This window comes from Panthera pardus, unplaced genomic scaffold (assembly GCF_024362965.1).
Source record: "Panthera pardus isolate Hobbes unplaced genomic scaffold, ASM2436296v1 HiC_scaffold_21, whole genome shotgun sequence".
NCBI lineage: Eukaryota > Metazoa > Chordata > Mammalia > Carnivora > Felidae > Panthera > Panthera pardus.
The window spans coordinates 29437296-29459093 of NW_026526777.1; the positions used below are offsets into that span (position 1 = coordinate 29437296).

General features: G+C 49.6%; 1 long non-coding RNA gene across 1 annotated transcript; it reads right to left on the bottom strand.

Moving 5' to 3' along the window:
* Positions 1-3787: 3787 nt before the first annotated feature.
* On the bottom strand, positions 3788-5778 carry LOC128778830 (uncharacterized). The gene is made up of 2 exons (XR_008424589.1): positions 5422-5778; positions 3788-4071 (listed from the first exon to the last, which is right to left on the bottom strand). It is a non-coding gene; the product is annotated as an uncharacterized LOC128778830 (long non-coding RNA).
* Positions 5779-21798: the final 16020 nt, after the last annotated feature.

Consider the following 21798-nt stretch of genomic DNA (forward strand, 5'->3'; position numbering starts at 1 on the left):
ATGTGGCCCCCGAGAACTGCCCGCTTTTAGCTGGCGGCCCGTCTCTGGGGTGGGAGGTTGGTGCTAGGCAGGTGGGGCAGGCCTCTGGGTGAGAATTCCTGGGCTGTGAGTGTGGGGCTTAATTAAAAAACGGTGTTGAGAGTGTTGCATTGCCTGCAGACTCCGTATGTTGTCTCCTGGGATGGGTACATTAGCTGCAAAGGGGGCACCAGCATTTAATGAGCACCCGCTGTACTCCAGGCACTATTTCGGGCATTTTTCCTTAGATCTTTGCTCCCCTGGGTGACAGGTAGTGTTCTCATTTTCTGAAACGGGAAAGTCTCCGAGAGGAAGTGACTTGTCCAGGATCTGAGCTAGGAAAGACAGTGCCAGGATTGGAACTCAGACCTTCCCGACCACAGCACCCGTTTTCCTTTCACGCACGCATCAAGTGCCTTTCCTAGAGCCTGGAGGCCGCCGTGCGTGACACATACAAGACATCTTTCCTTCCCTTGCCACTTACGAAGGGAAGACAAATATTCAAAGCTCGTATAAGAAAACAGCTCCACAGTGGTCTTGATTTTTGTTTCTAGATCAGTGCTCTTCAGTTTTTAAAAACTAATGTTCCCTTTTTTTCCTAAGGTCCTAAAATCCTGCCTCTGCCTATTAGCCTCATTATTTTCAACATAAAAAGGAGTGTGAGAAGATGCCAAGCAAACCTGTGATGGGCTCTTCCCCCCGGGAGATGCAGGGTCGCTGCTGTGCACCCAAGATACTCGCGTGCTTATAACTCCATGCATTCGCCCGTTACCACTGATTTTCAGGAGCCCAGGGCCCCCATATAATTTTAGATTGCGCTTCACTCACTAAAATTATATGGCACCGGTGGCCCTATGTTCGCTCTGTGTGCAATTATCCAGTTTGCCAGGCTCAGTTCTCAAGAAAATATTTTTAATACAAGTTTTATTGAGATATAATTCCCACACCATAAAACTCACCCTCTTTTCTGTTTGAGGCTAATGATTTTATTCTGGTTACTTCCATATTCCCTGTCAGTGCCTCGCGGCGACAGATGCCAAACAGGCCTTGAACGAGTGGGTGAGCCAGTGAACGAAGGAAGGGCAGAAGTGGCATATTTGGGAGCGCTGAGTTATGGAGTGTCATGAAATACCTTCCCCGAAGTTTTCCTTTGCTTAACGGTCACCTTCCCTTTCGATAACCACAGATCATGCCACCAACTCCTGGAGATTCTGGCCCATCCCCTGGGCATGGTGGCCCCTGGGGGACGATCTGCATCTTCGTCACCAGCCAAGACTATTCTGAAAGCTTTACTTTCTGATTCTTGCATTGTGAAGACAATAGGGTCTCTCTCTGCTGTGTTTTCCGAATGTAAAACCGAGTTTGTCCTGTCAACCTACACAGTCCGTGCTGCTTATCTAGACCTATGGCTGTTGACAGGTGATCCAGCTGGTGAGTTCTGTGGGTCCGTGGGAGGCAGAAGTTATCGTGGGTTGGAGGTGGGAGGCTCCCTGAGGGGGGGCGGGGGGGGGGGTGGAGATCCACCCAAGAGGCTCCTGGTCCTCAGAAGGGTCTTGGCAAGCAAAAGGGGACCCCGAACCACAGAGGGGGACCCAGGTGGGCAGAGTTGCCCTGATTTCCCAAGGCCGTCCAGCAGGCACAGGAGCCTGGCCACCCTGGGAAGCAAGGGTAGCTTCTAAGGATGATTGTTTTTGGCCGGCTGACCAAGCTTTCCCCATGCCACCCGCCCTGCCCCACCCTCCCACCTGGTCTTGTCCCACCCTTGCTCCCCACAGGCCCTTCTTTTACAGAAGATCCCACCCTATGGGACAGAGCCCACTGTTGACTGTGGGAGGTGACGATTGGGTGTGGCCAGCTGCAAGCCTGGGGGGTGTGGGTGAAACCAGAAAATGGAGGCCCAGGAGCTGCTGAACTTGTCAGGAGCAGGGCCCTGGAACAGACTCCAACCAACTGGTTCTACCTTGTGACTATGCTGCTCCCCTCACCCTGCAGAGGCTTTGCCTCCAAAGGTGGTTTTTTCAAACTCAGGTCAGCCTGTGTCTTGAAGATGCCAAAGCACTTAGGGGTAGGGAGGCAGGAACACCAGGTGAAGGGACATTGTTCTTTTATTCTTTTAATGTGGGATTTGCTTCCCTCCCCCGCCAAACTGTAACAGTAATATCTGCTTATTATAGAAAATTTGGAAAGGAGAGTGTGGAGAGAAATACTATTTAGGATGTAATAGCACTTCTCAGAATTTGATAGGAGCCATTCATTGTCAGGCCTGGTGGCATCATCAAAGAGGGTTTTTTCCAACGCTCTCGATTTACAGATGAGAGGGATTGAGGCCCAGAGAAGCCAACAGAGTTGGCCCCAATCCTACCAGGACAGAGATGGCCTGATGGACTTCCATTACTTCCCCCATGTGGTCTCTTCCCGTCGTGCCTGTTAACTTGGCTTGACCAACGTGAGGGGGTGACTTGGGGAGGGGGGGCATCAGAACAGTCTCTGAAGTGGGTCCCGTACAGACACACTTGACCTGATTGTGCTTCGGAGGTCAGGGAAGGGAACGTGAGTGTACCACTGTCTTGTGCTATTCTCTGCTCACCTCCGTCTATAAAAGGTGCAGCTGATAAGGCCCCCAGCATCAGCTGGCGGCTGCTGATGTGGGAACCAGAGACCAGGCCAAGGGTAGTACGTGACAAGAGCCCTCCGGCCAACGCAGACCTTTGTGTGGGCTTTAATGCTGCCTCCCTCTGAGGTTTGTTTGCCAGCAGACCCAAGCGACTCCAGTGGCTGCACCGGGGCTGAGAGAATGCTATGAGGAGCATGGCCACCACCGAGAAGGAGGCCCGTCGGGGTGGAGAGGGTGAACGAGGGCAGAATGCCACATGTTCCTGGGGGCTTGGATGCAGGTGACAGTAGCTGAGCACTGCAGGACGAGAGCCTAGGAATCTGCTTCACTGTGGCCCGAACTTCTTTCGAGTCAGAGCAGGTATGGCCAAGGGGGAGCCCACATTTTAGGACATTGGGTTACTGTCCTTGTGCCCAGAGCTTTGGGACCCGGCTGACTGAAGGTCAGGCACAACAGGTGACGCCTGGCTCAGAGGTGGGAGTGGGCAATGGGGGGTTGGAGGTGGCAGGGGAGCATCCAATGACCCTGTGTAAACCTAAAGATAAACTCCAGGGACCGTGAGACGGCGCTGGGTTAAGACGGATTCTAACAGGAGCCCCGGGAGATCGCGCTCACCCAGTTCAGCCCTGGGAGCGGGAGGAGGAAACATCCGGCTCTTTGCACAAATGGTGGCGGAGCTTCTGAGAGCCGGTCCTGAGTGTTGTCACCTGGGCTGTGGTTTGGGCTGCGCAAGGGGGCAGCCCCACTGGTGTTTTTATAGAGCCGCCCTGTTCCTGATGGGTAGTCTCCAAACTCTCTGATCTCCGGGGATATTTTATGAGCTGACTAATGCCCTTTAATAAATCACTGCCCTGCTTAAACCTGCCAGAGTGGACCCTGTGGCCTGCCGCCGGGAACCCTGCCCGGTGCAACCAGAGCCTAGAATACCTCACGTGTCCTAGTATCACTTTCCTCCCACTTTGTAGTTCAGGCTGATGTCACAGGAACGTCCCATGCTCCGGCCTCCGATCGCCGGGCTACGTGGGAGAGGGGCAGGAGGGGCGGGGCTGGGAGAGGCCAGCCTGCACCAGGTGTTCAGGCAGAGGAGACAGCTCACAATGAAGGGCTCTGCCCCCAGAGAACCAACTGGAAAGGCCAGGAAACACTCCACAGAAATTCATTCGTCTTCCTTTTATTACAGAGGTCCTGCAGGGACACATACCCACTTCTAGGACAGGGCTCAGGAGCCTGGCCCCACTGTCACCGTTGTCACAGTCTCGATCACCCTGGCCAGGACCCAAGGACGCAGGCTCAGGAGTAGGTCTTTCGTGGCCTCCTGCTGCAGAAGCAAGAGGTAGGGGGGTTGACCAGCAGCTTCTCCTTGGCTTCCAGGATGTAGAGGGTCTGAGCGGCGAGGCAGCTGACCATGGAGTCGGGGTCTTCCCGCAAGTACTTTAGGGCTGTAACACGGAGACCGCTAAGGTGCTTGGAAAAAGTAATGCCGTGGGGCTGGACACAAGGTCTGGGCCCGGCCGGTGGGCTCACCAGGACGGCTGTGCAGAGAGGGGCAGCACAGGGGGGTGGGAACTGGCAGGTTTTAAAATCCGAGAAGAATTCCCGCTGGGAGGGAGTCCACACTGCTCAGTCACAAGCAGGATGCCATGCCCGCCCCGGGCTCAGGGAGCCGACCACTGCTTGTCCTGCATCCACAACCGACCTATTTGGCCCCCTCCGCCACCCCCTCCTGCCCAGCTGTGCTGTCCTCTTTTCCAGAGAGTACCTCCGAGTGAAGTCCTCTGACTTCAAAGGACTTCAGGCAGTACCAGGGAACCCAGCGGTGGATGAGATATGGGACTTGAGAGAAACAAGGCAGAGGAAAAGAGAAGAGCATGGGGTGGGGTGGGGTGGGGGGGAGGGGTCGTGTCTCAGAGGCATGGGTGGAGAATACGTGGACCATAACTGGAGCAGTCCTGGGGGCTCCACAAGGGAGGGGCTGGAAACCCCTACATCCCTAAGTGAGAAAATCATCATCATCCAATGATGGCCCTTTTTATCAAGAGTTGAAGGAACTGGGGCGCCTGGGTGGCTCAGTCGGTCAAGCGTCCAGCTCTTGATTTCAGTTCAGGTCATGATTGGGCCCCGAGTTAGGTTCTGCACTGACAGCATGGAGCCTGCTTGGGATTCTCTCTCTCCCCCTCTCTCTGCCCTTCCCCCCTGTTTGCCTGTCTCTCTCTCTCAAAATAAACATGAAGAAGAAGAAGAAGAAGAAGAAGAAGAAGAAGAAGAAGAAGAAGAAGAAGAAATGAAAGAGTTCAAGGAACTGTCCTGGCTGATGAATGGCCTGGAGTTCAATGCAGGTGCGGGTCAGTGAGTGGACATGAAAAGGAGGACGACTCTGGCCAATGCCCCAAAGCTAAACGCCTTTAAGATGAACCTACCTCGGGGGCGCCTGGGTGGTTTCAGTTGGTTAAGCGTCTGGCTTCAGCTCAGGTCATGATCTCATGGTTTGTGGGTTCGTGAGTTCGAGCCCCACATCGGGCTCTGTGCTGACAGCTCAGAGCCTGGAGCCTGCTTTGGATTCTGTGTCTCCCTCTCTCTCTGCCCCTCCCCCTCTCAGGCTCTGTCTCTTTCTCTCTCTCAAAAATGAATAAGCATCTAAAAAAATTTTTTTAAAGATGAGCCTACCTCTTCATTCTTCCCAGTGATACTTTTCATGAACTATCTGCCCATTCTCCCTCATTTCTGAGACTTCCCCACCAACACCACTGCCCTTAAAAGATTCAAGAAATAGCAAGCGGATTGCTACTCACCTGTATATACTTCCGCAATTTCATTGGCCTCTTCCGCATCCAGGGTTTGGATGATCTGGCCTACAGGGGCACACACAGCACCTCAGGGGCCCCACAAAGACCCACAGGACCCTGGCTGCACCTGCTCTTTTGTCCCTTCCCAAAACACACACTTCCTTTGGTCTATATTTCCCTCCCCCTAACTGGCCTTGCCTGGACTTTTTCCACAAGTAGAAATTACTTCCCCTTCTTCTGTCATCAGCGAATGGAGCTGGGGCAGGGGGAGGGTATCCCTCTGCACTAAAGACGCCTTCCCTTGGGGTGACATGAAGCAGTCCTCACCAGTCTCTGAGTTTTGTAACAGAGCAGCACCCACACCCTGACGTCCCGCCCCTTGGGAGCTTTGCTGGTCTGGCCTGGCCTGCCAGGACCTGGCCTGTTCCACTGGGAAAGGTCCTCAGGCTGTTTGAAGGAACTAGGACAAGGACACGGAAAGTGGTACCTGCAAATCGTACGGCTGTCTGGCGAATGGGGGCCTGCGGGCTCTTGAAGAGAGCCAAGCACTGCTTCAGAAACCAGAGGGCTCTGTTTCCCTCCTGCTTCAGCTGTAAGAACAGGAACTGCGTTAAGTAAAGAACTCATGGCCAGGTCTTCTGCCTGCCCCTCCCCCGCCCCGACAATCTGGAGACATCTTCTCAGTGCCAAAGCCCATCACAGCATTCTAGGGGTGCCTGGATGGTTCAGAGCGTGCAACTCTTGATCTTGGGGTCATGAGTTTGAGCCTCCCGTTGGGTATAGAGATTACTTTCAAAACATAAATAAATTATATTTTAAAAAATTCTACATCTCCGTCCCCTCCCACCCCAGCTCCTGAAGTCTTGTTTCCTCTATGAAGCCTTCCTGGATTGATATGGGGATCGCTTTCCCTGTGGGAGGCGTGAAACCTGAATAGATTTACCCCAGTCTTTTGCTCCCGCATTTTTTTTTTTTTTTCTCCTACTCCCAACCATAGAGGATTGAACTCAGTTGTTGCAATATTGTTTATTTACGGCTTGGCTTAAAATCTGCAATCTCACCATCATCCACGTTAAGCTGCAACAGAAACCTTTCTGTTTAAACACAGCCTAGCAGGGCCACATATAATTAAGTGTTTTAAGACCTTCCCCTGCCTAGGCATGCACCTACTTCTGCGTGCATCCAGACTCTCTCCCTTGAAGGTTCTGGGGGATGGACGTGTCCTGTCTTTTGCAAAGACCAAGAACGGTAACCCCATCCCCTGTGTGTCCTTCCTAGCGACTCTTCTCCTCCCCCTTTGCACTGGAGCCCCAGTTCTTAAATGGGAGGCTCTATCCATGGTGTGTCGGACTTTTTTGATAAAAAAACAAAAACAAAAACAAAAAAAACTTTTCTTCAAATAAAAATCCTAACTGGAAACCTAATATTCCGACCCAGCAGAAGAGGGCCTGTTCTGGTCCAAGGTGGTGTGGGCGGAGCCCCACCCACTTCTCATCTTCCCCAGGTTCGAAGTTACCCTGAGAAACCCTTGGGTTCTTTGTGTGCTGGTCTCCATCTACCCTCCCACTGATCCAGGTCTGGCTTCCATGGTCCCAATCCAACAGGCACATCCAGTCTTTATCTCCCTGGACTTGTGCTATTGTCACTGCACTGTTAACCACTCACTGCTTCCTGAAACTATCTCCTTCCTAAGTGACCGCCACCCACCTCTCCTAGCCTGGTTTCTTTTCCTAGTCTCCTGCATGGATCCTTGGAATTGATGCTTCCTGGGATCCCAATATTGAACCATATGCTTCTCCCTCTATGCCATTTCCCTAGATGGGTGCAGCCAGGCTCGTGGTTGCAGCTCCCATCTACAATTCAGCCGTGTGCTCAGTGTCCACAAATCTGTATCTTTAGCACAGCTCTGTTCTCCAAGCCTCCGTGGTTCAGTGAGCGCATCTACTTCCAGGGGGATAGATCTCACAAGCTCTGCAAACTCAACCCGTGCCAAATCAAGCCACTCTCATCTTCGCCTCCACACCTGCTCTTCCCTCTGTATTCCTGACCTCAGTCCATGACACCAGCATCTGCTCGAGTCAGAAACCCAAGAGGTGACCTTTACCTTCACACAGTCCACATCAGATAGCTCTCCAGCACCGGCCACTCACTCCATGTCTTTGTCTTCATGACCTCATCTTCTCCCCCTGGACCCTCTCAACTACAGACCCCAATCCTGTCCGTTGTGAACTTATCCTCCAATCTGCAACCAGGTGGTCTGTCTAAAACACGCAGCTATCTAACCATGTTATCCCCTTGCTTAGAGCAGTTTGGTGGCTCCCCATTGCCTACAGCATCAAATCCTGTTCCTTATTGTGCCCAAACCCCCACTACACGGTACAGCCCCGACGCCTGCTTCCTGCTTCCCATACCAAGCCCGCACACTGCCAGTTCATGAGCTAAATCCAGCTTGCAGATTTTTTCTGTCTCTTGCTCCACACAATGTTTTAAACATCGTAAATTATTTGCCAATAAAATGTAGTAAATATCACCTAAAGTCAGGATTTCCTGCTTGTCTTAAGAAAGTGGAAAATCTAGCAACACTAAACTCACTCTATGTCATAGAATCAATTAGTTGGTTCTCAACCCTCTCAGATAGGGACTGTACTGTCCCCAGGGGAATTCAGAACTTGGGGGGGGGGATGTTTTTGGTTGTCAAAATGATGAAAGGGGGTACACTAATTTCCAATTCCCCACTGCATATTTGTCTCAAAGATCTGTTTCTAATTATCTGTGCCTAAAACCCAACCCTGTCTTTTATATAAACGCAATATTTTTTCACAGTTCAGATACACACTGGATTTCCTAGGGATGCACCTACAATATGAAGCAAAGAAAGACTATACTTCATTGCATGTAGATCTTCACCAAACATTGTCCCTCTCTTTGAAAGTCATGTCACCAACGACAGCACTTCTTATGGCATTTGAGTCCCCAGCACAACAGTCCGGTACCATTCTGCATTTGTAATAGGTCAAGTCACAGAGGTTCCACACAGAGGGACAAGGAGCCAACTCTTCATCGTGTCTTCCGGGGGAGCATATACTATTTATGTTCCATTCCATTGCTCGACCTTATGTTATGTTATATCCTATCATGTCATGTAGTCGCATCATTTATGTTACATTGTGTTACATACATACACATTATTTCATTTAAAATTACTTTCTCCATTGGAATTAGGGCATTATATCGATTTTGGAAATCCATATAGGTAGACGGTATCACCTATGAACTTCGTTTTAGGATAGCAAGGGAGGCGTTACTGAGGACGTACTAGAACAAGGCTGTGTGGTGTCTGACCATTCTACAAGGCACTGCCTTTGCTGGACCCCAGGACCTTCGATTCTCCTCCAGGCCCACCCAGTCGGCTTCCCTCATTAATGTTCCCTGCACAGCCTTGTAGGCCTTTGAGTTTTCTGCCCCTGCTCTCATTATTCCAAGTCCCTGATAGCCGCCCCGCAGACCAGGCTCCTCTACCCTTATTTCCCAGGATCAAATTATATAAGGTGACATATGCAAACTCCCCGGAACAGAGTGAGTGCTTTGCTCCACATCCCTGTGTATGGCAGCACTTTGGCCTGCACGACTGATTGCTTCTCTTTGCCTAAGTGAGATCCTGCTTTCCATTTCCCCCTCTTCCCAGATGACACCTCCTCCAGGAAGCCTTCAACTCCCAGACTGGGCTGGGCACCCCTCCTTTGTACTATGAAGTACCTTCCTCTCTTTTAGCCCTCACCACTGAAATCGTCCAGTGGTGTGCCTCGCTCCCCAACTTCGATAAGGAGCAACGGGAGGGCGGGAACCAGGTTTAGGTGCTGGGCTCAACTAGATGCTCCGTGGCCATCTCGTTATTGAACTACAGCTGCTGCAAATCCCAGACGCCTCAGGGAACAGCGCAGACTTGCCGACCACCCCGCAGCCGCAGAACGGTGAGTAAGCTGCCGCCTTACCAGGGCTCTGAGGATAGTCCACACGTCTTTCTCGGCAAATATCGCTTTGAGTCTCGACCAGCCCAGTATGGTGGCCGTGTGGCAGAGGGCAGGCCGGCAGAGCTGGAGGGACAGGAAGGCGCTGCGTGAGGAGTTACGGGGGTGGGGCTGGGAGGGGACACAGAGGGACACGAAGAGGGGAGACAAACAAGCAGTGAGCCCAGCCCTGGAGGGATGGAAGTCTCCAGTGAACCCAGAGGGACCCAGGGGTGAGGAGGAAGGCCGGGTCTTCTAGAAAGTTTGGCTTTGCTTACACCTGTTTCCCACTAACGAGCAGGTCAAAACATGTGGTTGCAATGATTCTCCCAGTTGCTATGGTGCTGCCCCGAGAGCCGGCACAATGAACCTGTCCACCTCCTAGCCTCATGCACCCACCACACGGCTTCCCACCCCCCCCCAAAATAGTCTCTCTGAAACAGATCTCCCCAAGTGTTGATCCCTCCACTGGCGTGGTCGCTCCTCTGAATCAGGGTGGGTGCTGTCAGAACTGGGTTCCCTGGGAGGGGCTCCACCCCACAAAGGTAACATCCCAACGTCATCGCTGGTTCCAGCAGCTTCGTCACATGTGCCCATCAGGGGCCTCGCCCTGGCAAAGTAGCCCCATCTGGAAACTCAGCGTCCTGTTACCAACCGCATCGGCCACTTTGCAGCCTTCCCCAGCGGCAGCCCACAGCCCTGGCCCCCCAGAACACGGGCCAGTTCTGGGCTCGCTCTGTCCCGCCCACCATGCTACCTCACGGGAGCCTCTCTGCTCAGGGAGGCCCCTCTCAGTTCAGCGCGAAGGAGGGTGCGGGGAACAGCGTGGAGGGAAGGCCGCTGACGCCAAGGGCAGAGAACCAGGGGGAGGCCCTGTGCCTGACGGTAGGATTTTCCTCCCTGGAGTCTTTACACCCACTTCACATCCCACTGTGTGCTGCAGGCCAGCTGGAGAGAGCCAGGAGCTGGAGAAAACCCCGGTGCAAGCATCTGGTCACATCGGGCCTCTCACTGCAACTCTCCAAGGTCAGAGACAAAGCAACTCCTTCAGCAGCACCTTCCAATCTTGCTACAGCCCCTTCCTTAGCATCTAACACCGGTTAGCATTTACCTCCTGCGACAACTGGGGATGGAAGACCAGGCTCCGTGGCCTGGCCCTCTCACCTGAGCCACGTTGACATTCCCATCCTCCAGGTGGAGCACAAGGAGGACTATCAAGTTGAGGACCTGGTGCTTCAAGGGGAAGACAAGCACTGTCCTCTTGACCTTAGCCAAGAGAGCCCCGTAGATCTCAAAGGCCATCAAGCGCAGATGCTCTGACTCCTGGGTGAGAAGACACACACGTTCACCCACCTCTGTCCACCCACCACCTCTGTTCACCCAGGAGGGACAGGTGGCCCCCGAGCTCGCCCCTCCCACCACATGCCCCTATGCACCCTCCTGTCTCCCAGGGATCTGCTTTGACTGTGCAGCATCCCGATCTTCCCCTGTCACTGCCGTCTGCTCTCGCTGCCGTTCACCCCTTTTACAGCCATTACCCAAGAGGACGTACACAATCAGACCATTGCAGAATGGCCTCGCAGAAAGGCCAGAAGGGCCTTTCAAGATAATTCTGCCCAACTCCCTTGGATGCCCAGAGACGGGAAATGGCCCCCCAAAGGGCTTCACCTCCTCAAAGAGGGGCCCCAGCATGAAGGTGAGCTGAGTAAGGAATGAGGAGGAATGCTTCCAGGTGAGGTGCTCGACGAGACACTTGAGCACCGTGAAAGTCTCCATCACAATGTCATCGTCCAGCGAGTAGCAGCAGCCCAGCACGTAGGGCTCCAGGATGCGGAACTGTCGCACCTGCCGAGGGAGAGCTGCTCAGGAAACGAGGAGTCAGAACAATTCCTGCTACATCAAGGGACTCGCATTTCCACTCAGGCTGACCCACAAGAGCCAGTGCTGACGCGCTCTGGGACTGGGACCGGGCCGGTAAAGGGGCGGCAGTCCTTTGTCCTCATGGAAAAAGGGGAGAAGGCAGAGGAGACCCTTCTTCCCACTAGGCCCATAAGCACCCATCTCCATGGCCTTTATCATCCCTGGTGATGACATCTCCAGGACACCAGGATGGTCTGGGATCTTGGAATTGGCTTGGTCTCTACCCAGAAATGACCCATGGAAAACCCTTCTCTTTCCTTTCCTGGGAGAGAGAAAGCACGAATGGCTCAGGTCCTTGACCCCTGTATTCAGTGGCCTGGCTTCACGAAGGTTCTCTCTGTCTGATCCTGAGAGTTTGGTCCACCCTCTATGTAATGACACACCGGACCTCTGGACCTCTCTATTGCTTCCCTGGGTGCCATCTCTTGAGAGCATGCCCTTGGCCTCTGCCTCATCTCACCATGTTCCCGTGCTTTGCGAAGGTCTCCACCACCCGCAGCAATAGCTTTACTATGGCCGGCTCTTCACACTGGAACCAGTTTGCCAGGATGCGCACAGTGACTTCATCCACGGTGGCTACCACATCTGGGCACCGAAGCAGCTGCAAAAGGAGACCAAGAAAGACTGGAATGGTGGGCAAGGAGAACAAAACTCTCCGGTGATTTTTTTGAGTCTGGGTTCCTATTATTCATAAAGAAATGTTCTTAAGGATTTGGAAAGACAGGTAAAGAAGCCAAAGCTTAGTTGAAAGGTAACGTCGCACTCCATGTGAGAAGGCATTCACCCATTCTGCAGGTTTTCCCTTAGGCATCTTTGATGAGGGGAGCTGTTGGGGATAAAGTAAGAAGTGTACCCGTGTGTGTGTGTGTGTGCGCGTGTGCATGTGTGTGTAATTATTTGAGCATGGAGAAAAATATGGAAGGATACATATTTGGTTGCTTGCATATGAAATACTCAGGAAACGAAGAGGCAGCATGTGAAACTGATATAGCAGAAGGGAGGAGGCAAGATGGGAAAGAACAGGGGCACCTCGGTGGCTCAGTCAGTTAAGCATCTGCCCTTGGCTCAGATCATGATCTCGTGGTTTGTGAGTTCAAGCCCTGCGTCAGGCTCTGTGCTGAGAGCTTAGAACCTGGAGCCTGCTTCGGATTCTGTGTATCTCTCTCTCTGCCCCTGCCCTGCTCATGCTCTGTGTCCCTCTGTCTCTCAATAATGAATAAAGATTTAAAAATTGGGAAAGAACAAAAAGGCTACAATAAAAAAATAGCATGCATGACTTCCTTTGTATATTTATGTAAAATTATATGGGTCTATACGTTATTTGAAATAGAATTTTAAAAGACAAAAGCTAATCAGATACATTTAAACGAGGGGAACTTGTTTTGTGTGTATGCACACATGTATGTGTATCTATCTATGTTCACAGTGTGATCCTACTGGCAAAAAAAGTTGTCATGGACAGCGCAGTCTTTGGCCGGCTGCCAGGCAGACCCACTAATTTACCTACTACCTGAGCAAGTTTCTTAAATTCTCTGAGTTTCAGTTTCATCCTCTACAAAATAGAGATAATAACACCTTTTTCACAGACTTACAATGAAATCAAAATAACTGAGGTCTCCCCTGTTCCCTAAGTACCCTGAAGACAAGTACACAGCCCTGTCTGTTTTCGATGTTTCTACTTAACGATCCTCCCAGGGAAATGGCCGAGGGTAACAAAACAAACAAGGGCGTTGCAAAAGGCTGTGAAATATTAGAAAGCTTTCACAGCTGTGGTCTCTTGTTTATAGAGTTTGATCAGCTTTTTTAGCCGGTACATCAAATCCTGTTGGCTCTCCACCTTTTTTTTTTTTTTTAGTTTATTTATTTATTTTGAGAGAGGCACAGCGGGAGTGGGGGAGGGGCAGAGATCCAGGGAGACAGAATCCCAAGCAGGCTCCCTGCTGTCAGCATAGAGCCTGATGCAGGGCTCGAACTCACGAAACCGTGAGATCATGACCTGAGCCAAAACCAAGAGTCGGATTCTTAACCGACTGAGAGCCACCAAGTGCCCCGGGTCCCCACTTTAAAACTGGGTCTCTGTTTAAATGTCCAAGAGTGAGTTTCACCTAGCTCCTTACTCAGGGGCAGTTGGGAGCCTTCTCCCCAGCCTACTGACGCCTCCCTCCCCTCTTCTCAGCCCGAAATTCCAGTAAGGGTGGCAGGTGAATAACTGCCATTCACGTGTCCGCTTGTTTAGTTGGGTGTTATATATTTGGGGGAACTTCTAGAGTGGTTCTCAATACTGTATTTCTAGAATAGAGCTTTAAATTCGGGAACTTCTAAAATAAACCAATGCCTGGACTTCATCCCGGAGCAATTCAAACAGAATATCAAGGCAGGGAGTAAGACGAGGGAGTGGAGTTGTGGTTTGGCATTAGCCTTTTTAAAGCTCTCCAGAGGATTCTAACATGCAGCCGGAGGTCAGAACGACTGCTCTGCAGAGAGTGCCGTCCACCTTCCGGTGTCCCACCCAGGCTTGCACCTCGTACTGTTCCTCAAAGCTGGGGCCAAGGACCACCTGTACTGCATCAACCCCGGGAGTGTTTACAGAAAAATAAGACTTCCAGGCCTTACTCCAGAGCCACTGAACCCAGGTCTCTGGGGATGCGGCTCAGGAATCTGCATTTAAACAGCTTCCCTAGTGACATGAGGTCCACTAATGTTGGACACCCACTGAGCTAAGTCACTCTCTTCCGTGCAGAGTTCTGCACCTTGCATGCACATTCCCACATCCCCACATCCCTAGCAAGAGTTCTGCCAACATGACATACATCCTTGAATGCATATATCAGCACTCCTGCCACTGTGCACATATCAGCTCATGGCAGTGGGCACCTTCCAGCAGGACAATGTCCCCCAACCTAAGTAAGGACACATTATGACACACTAGGAGAACATCTGCTTATATTCCAGTATTAGCACTGTAGTATCTTCAGTTATGTTGAAATGTAATCCTGCTCCTGTAAAAAAAAAAAAAGTCAGGTGGCTTGAATTTTAAAAGGAGCCTATTTAAAAATATTGTGAGCCAGAAATCCCAAAACCTTCCCCAAACACTGCTGGCGGAAGTGTGATTTGGCCCAACTTTACTGGAAAGTAATTTGGCACTCATGCCAAAATCATAGAAGACATTCGTATTTTCTGAGCCAACACTTGTACTTACATTCAATATTTAAAGAAATAATCTAGAGTATGGGCAGAGTCTTTTGCACAGAGATGTCCATTACAGTGATACTTATAATAGTATAAAATTAGAAACAAAATGTCCAATAAATTATAGAACAGCTTTGTGATGAAATATTACATCACCATTAAATTCTGGTTTGAGGAATGCCTGGGTGGCTCAGTCGGTTAAGTGTCCGGGTCTTGATCTTGGCTCAGGTCATGACCTTGGGGTCGGTGAGATGGAGCCCTGAGTCAGGATTCTCTCTCTCCCTCTCTCTCTGCCCCTCCCCTGCTCACATGCATGCACATTCTCTCTATCTCAAAAATAAAATAAAATTTGTTTGAAGATGCTTGAAGAGAGCAGGATACAGAATATTAATAGGAAATGATGTCAACCCTGATAAAGAAACACACACATGGGAACACACACACATGCCCCCCTCCATTCAGGCCAAAACCTGAAAGTGCTTTCCCCTGGGTATTGTGATTAGTAAGGGCTTTATAATTTTTTGACTTAGTTTTCATATTTTCTAAATTTTCTACACCTTTTTTCTGTCAAATGGCTGGAACATACTGACTCAATCAGCGGTGCTTAGCAAAAATTAGGCTTTTTTCTTAATGTTTATGTATTTTTTTTTCATTTTTAAATGTTTATTTATTATTTTGAGAGACACAAAGAGGCAGAGCTCAAGCAGGGGAGGGGCAGAGTGAGAGGGAGACACAGAATCTGAAGCAGGCTCCAGGCTCCGAGCTGTCAGCACAGAGCCCGACGCAGGGCTCGAACTCACAAACCATGAGATCATGACCTGAGTCGAAGTCAGATGCTTAACCGACTGAGCCACCCAGGCGCCCCTTTATTTATTTTTGAGGGATGGGGGCAGAGAGAGCAATAATCCCAAGCAGGCTCCACACTGTCAGCATAGAGCCCGACGTGGGGCTCAAGCCCACAAACTGTGAGATCAAGACCTGAACTGAAACCAAGAGTCAGATGCTTAACGGATTGAGCCACCCTGGCACCCCACAAAATTTTAGAAGACTGATGAGAGCTGAGGTGGCTGAAGGAAAGAGCTATGTTTTCCCATGAAGTTGAGACAGAGTTGAGTTGCCTTAAGATTCAAGGAGGAATCACACCACATACACTCAAAGCCTGTGACTCAAGGTAACCTCACCGTCGTTAACAATGTCCCTCAACCCTTCTGTGAGGCGGGGAGCCACAGGAAATTAGGCCTCCTCCTCCTCCACTGGCCATCCCTGGAGGTGTCCCCTGGGACACCTCTGCTTTCCAGAGGAACTAACCCTCACCTGCCCACCTCCCACCAAGAACTGCTCACTTCAGTCAAGAACACGAAGGCCGTTAAGCGATTTTTGTGGTCTCGTTCTTGGAGAATCCTGATGAGGAAGCTGAAGAGGGGGCGGTTGTGCCAACAGTTCTTGATGACCATGGCCCTGCCGAGGAGAGCGGAACGCTCAGGATCGGGCCCGGGCCCCAAGAGAGAGCCAACAGGATGGCACAGACCTACCTGGCCAGTAGAGTGACACCCTCGTAGTGTCTTTCAGGACTGGTGAGCAGCTCCCAGCCTCCAAGTTTCTGAATGTAAGACACATAGTCCCCATACCCGGTACTTTGCATCAGCGTCTTCAGGGCCTCCACGGAGGAACTGGGTGGGGGCGGGGCAGAAAGCAGACAGGAAGCCATCCCCCACCATCTGGGCTCCTCTCCCGTCTACGGGAGCCTCCCTTAGAACAGTGAACTGATAGAGGTGGGGCAGCCTGTAGAGACAGACCCAGGCTAACATTTTACAAATGAGAACCGAGGCCGAGAGAGATGCGGGGTTCCCGTGGTGCTGCAGGAAGCCAGAAGGGTAGAGAGTGGAGCGCAGGTGCACTTCTTATCCATTATACTGATTTTACTTTGGAACAGAATCTCTGTGTCAGGCCAGTGAGTCAGAGGGAGAGAGTCCTCTCTAAAAAGTCCAGTAAGACTTGTGGAAATGATGTGTGGGGAGCACACGCAGTGCCCTGCCCAGGAGGTGCAAGAAGGGTGTCCAGAACCAGCAGCCTGGGACCAGGCCCGGCAAGTGGCAGGGAGATACCTGGACACACATGGGAGCTGAGCAGATGGGCCCTGGGGCACAGTGGCTAGAACTCTGGCCCAGAGGCCAAGGATACCTGACAGGGTCCATCCGTTCGGTCGCATGCTGCTGATCCTGAAAGTCAGTGTCCCCTTCAACCACGAGAAAGGAGATCTGGAACAACAGGGCCATACACAGGGAGGGGAAAAAGGTCTGCACCTCTGTCCGCCGACTCGGTTCCAGAAGGAGTTCCTGGATGGCCCTGGTGGCCTGCGGGTGGGGAGGAGAGCAGGGGCATTATCATTTTATATTCCAACTCTTGCGTCCTGTCATCATGAAATCCCTGCCCATAACCTATCACCATGAAGGGCTGGCCCCGAAAAGCCCATACTGCCAGGGCAGGTCAAGACTAAATTAGTGTGATCCAAGAAAATAAGGGGAAATTTCCAGAATGTTACTACTTTAAAGTGCTCTCATCATCGTGGTGGCTGTTTCATTCTCTTATCATCCTTGAGAGTTAAGGAGGGGTTGGGGGGGTGTGTCTTACCTAAGCTCACCGGGGGAGAACGAGAAGCTAGTTTTTCTGTCTCCCTACAAGGCAGAGGCAACTAGAAAACCCTCCCTCCAAGCACCCCCAAGACTCTGCCATTAAAATGTTCAACCAAACACGGATATGTAAAAGGGAGAGGCTCCAAGAGCTCAGGACAGCCTGGGACAGGGCACTGGGATGTCCCCCACCCAGCCCCCAGCCCCCTCCGAGGGTCCCTCCATACAATCAACGGAGAGATCTCTGTACTGTGGCTGGGCTCCTGGCCCTTCGATTTCTGGTATGGAGTCAGCTTCTGCAGCAGAAATTCCATGATGACTTCATAGCCTTTGGGGAACGATGCCAGGATTTCCCAGGGCTTGCAAACCCCTCTGTAGAGGCAGAACCCCACCAATGTGGTCACTCTCCACAGATTCCCCCTGGAAGGGACTCTACACTCCTTTGCCCAGTGTTTCCAGCCCCCCTCTTTCTCCCTTCTTCTTCCTTTCCTCTGTCTTCATTTTCTTTTTCTCCTTTCACTCCTAATTTTCCTTCTTCTTCACCTCCACACCTCCCTGTTCTCTATCGTCTCACACATAGGTAAATCTGAAGATGTTCCCTTGGCCTAGGAGCCTAAAATGAGAAAGCATCTCAGGCCACACTTCGATGTTGCAGATCAGTCAGAAGAGCCCCCTGTGGTGTCCTCTCTATTGCCTTGTCCAAGCTTTTGTTTCCTACTCAGTACTCATTAGACGTTAACAGGCAATCTTAATTTCCCCAAGATTAAGAGTCTCTCAATTTCCTTAATTTCTTTGCAAAGAAATTATGTCCTTTCAGGGCTGCGCTGGCCAAGACAGAGCAAGCACATTGCATTTGATCTCTTCCTCTGATTAATGCTAAAAGTGCTGGTCAAGTACGAAAGCAACTACTTGAAGATTTTGAAAATGATTCATAGCAAGGGGACTGGGTGATGAAAGCCACAATTTGAAAAGGAACCCTTACTGGATGAGTGTCCCAGATTTTCTTCTTTCTCTTTTATCTCCCAACTTTGACCGGAAGCTGGCCGCAGTGTTAAACTTTGCAGCAGGCACATGAAAACAAAATCTCTGAGTAAAACCCTGTCATTCTGCAGAAGATCTGGTAAAATGGGAACCTAGGAGTTGTGACTCTATGAGAGGATGGGTGGAATCTTTCTTTCTTTGTCCCTGTCCTGGGGATGGTTCCAGATGCAGAGCTGTGTAGTGGAAATGGAGGTGGCCACAGCAACAAAAGGGACTAATGACCTAAAGAGTATGTGTGTATGGCAGGGGATCCATATTTGCTCTCTCTCTTTTCTAATTTTACTGCCTTAAATGTGGACCCAGTTGTGCAGTTGTATTTTTTTAAATGTTTATTTTTGAGAGAGAGAGACAGAGTGCAAGCAGAGTAGGGGCAAAGAGAGAGAGGGAGACACAGAATCCAAAGCAGGCTCCAGGCTCTGGGCTGTCAGCACAGAGCCTGATGTGGGGCTTGAACTCATGAACCACGACATCATGACCTGAGCCAAAGTTGGATGCTTAACCGACTGAGCCACTCAGGTGCCCCCATGCAGTTGTAGTAGCACAAGCGGTAAAATTCTAAGAGAAAGCCCAACTTTCTAGACAGAGGACCTGGAAAATGCATTTCTGAAAGCCGGAAAATACATTTCTGAAAGCCAGAAAATAGGAGAAGTCTCCAAGAGAAGAGAGAGAGAGAGAGAAATTCCTGTAAGTCCTGGGATCACTCCAGAGCTGCACGTATGGGACAGACCCAACAACCCCTGAGAAGCACATGCGTAAGACAGACCCAAAGCAGTATAGCAAAGACTTTAAAAATATAACAGACACTGAAACTACGTCCAACAGAAGGTGAGACAGAACTTGCCGTCTAAACCATACACCAGACTGACTGCTTAAAAAAGAATCAACGTTCTCCAGGAAAATTTAACAAGACTAAGAGCCTCACAACATCATATTAAAAATGTCCAGACTACAATCCAAATTTACTTGACACACAAAGAAGCAGGATAATGTAATCAATTCTCAAGGCAAACAAAAAATCAGCAGAGGCCAATCCTGAGATCACCCAGATGCTGAAATTAGCAGTTGATAAAGACACAGTGTAAATTTCAGGTGTATAACATAATGGTTTGACCTACACATATTGTGAAATGATTACTGCAATAAGTGTGGTTAGCATCCAGCACCTCATATAGATAAAGTAAAAAGAGAAAGAAAAGAAAAAAGTTTCCCCTTGTGATGAGAACTCAGGATTTACTCTTTTAATGACTTTCACATACATTATATGGCAGTATTAGCTACAGTCATCATGTATATTGTTAGATCCCTAGTATTTTTTTATCTTGTCACTGGAAGTGTATACCTTTTGGCCACCTTTCTCCAATCCCACCCTCACACCCCACCGCCTCTGACAACCATCAATGTGATCTTTTTTTCTATGAGTTTGTTGTTGTTGTTTAAGAGTCCACATATAAGTGAGTCCATACACTATTTGTCTTTCTTTGTCTGACTTATTTCACTTAGCATAATGCCCTCAGAGTCCACTCTGCTGTCACAAATGACGGGATTTTCTCATTTTTTATGGCAAAAGAATATTCCATTGTATATAGATAGATAGATAGATAGATAGGTATGGTTGGATTTAAATCTACCGTTTAATGATCTGTTTTCTGTTTGTCTCCTCTGTTTTTGTTCCAATGTTTTAGGATTTCAGTGGGTCTTAGGATTCTTTACATACCTAACTTTTCATAGTCTACATAGAGTTGATATTTTACAAAACTGTTTAAGTTTAGAAAAGGAAATTATAGGGCACTTGGGTGGCTCAGTCAGTTAAGCACCCAACTCTTGGCTTCAGTTCAGGTCATGATCTCACAGTTCATAAGTTCAAGCCCCACATTGGGCTTCATGCTGACAGTGCGGAGCCTGCTTGGGATTCTCTCTCTCCCTCTCTCTCTGCTCCCCCCCGCCCCCGCTTGTGCTCTCTGTCTCTCTCTCAAAATAAATAAACTTTTTAAAAAAATTATAAAGGAAATTATAGTGTAGTAGATTCATACCATATAATATTATCCACTAAAATTATGTTTACAAAAAGGTTTTAACTTAGGAAAATTCTATGATTAAGATGTTAAATGAAAAATATGCAAATTGGCATGTACAATATGGGCTTGATAATCCGTTTTTAAAAACCATTTTTAAAATTTTTTTATTGAGAGAGGGCAGGGAGAGAGAGAGAGAGGGAGAGAGAAAGAGAGTCCCACAAGGGGCAGAGAGAGAGAGAGAGAGAGAGAAGTGAGGCTCACCGGAAGAGGGCCTCATGTTCACCTAAAGCAGAGCCTGAGCTCACCTGAGGAGGGACTCGAACTCACGAACCGTGAGATCATGACCTGAGCCAAAGTCAGACACTTAACCAACTGAGCCACCCAGGCGCCCTCTATAAACCATGTTTAAAAGGTAGACCAATTATAAATTATACTTAGGTGATAAAAGATTTATTTTTTTTTCTTTTTCAAAAAATTTTACAGGCTTTCAAATATGCTGCAAGAAGTCCATATGACTTTTACAATCACCCTGCTCCCAAATAAAATATATAAGGAACTGACTTGTATTGAAAACTGGGTACATTTTAAGAATAAGCAAATTAAAAGAGTGTTGGGGCTTGTCCGGGGAATTGATAGGGTCACCTACCTCTGTGACCCGTCTTCCATGTTGAGTAGTGTCAGGATAACCTCTTCCGTGTAGGTCTGAGCCAGCAGGTAGAGGATCTTCTTTATGGTCTCTTGGGCTGTGGTTTCAGTAATTCTGTTCATATTGTGGTAAATGTACTGGATGATTTCTGGCACCTGAAGTTGGAGGGGGGCCAAGGAGGAGCAAGGTTCTTTCTGGACACTCAATGCCAGCTCATTGGGAGGCATGTAACCTAGCGCCCACGTAAAGTCTGTGGATGCACACAGATCTAAACCTGTCCCCAGCAGTCACTGTCCCGTTCTGGTTAGGCCACACCTGTGTGGCTGGGGGCTGTCCTGTCCCCATATGTTAAGAGGGGCAAAATGGAGAGCATCAGGGAAGGGTGACTCAAGTCATGTCTGGAAAGCATGTCATGAAGAATGAAGCAAGTGTCTGGGATGAGCAACTCGGAGAAGGGAGGACGGGAGACATAAGGCCTATTGTAGCAGTAAGGGGAGGGCTCAGGTCTCACCATTTATTGGCTACATGGACTCAGCAGTGTGCCTAGTGGCGAACAGCATGGGCCCTGGAGTCACACTGCCTGAATTTGAGCCTCACTTCCTTACCTACCAGTTGTGTGACCTTGGGCAAGTTTTCATCCTCTCGATGCATTATTTCCTCATATAGAAAATGAGAACAACTTTACCCACCTCCATGGTTCTGAGCTAATACATCTACATTGGCTGGAACAGGTCTGTCACATAATAAGTGCTCAAGAAACTTCAGCTACTAAGGCTCATAGCCTTCTTGAGCCTTTTCCCCATTTCTAAAAAGAAAACCATTGCTTCCTCGCAGACCTGTTGTAAGAATTCAACAAAATAACATGTGGATGAGGCTAGGACCACACATGGCACCTGGTTTTAGTAAAGTGTGAATATTAATTGATTTCCGCATAA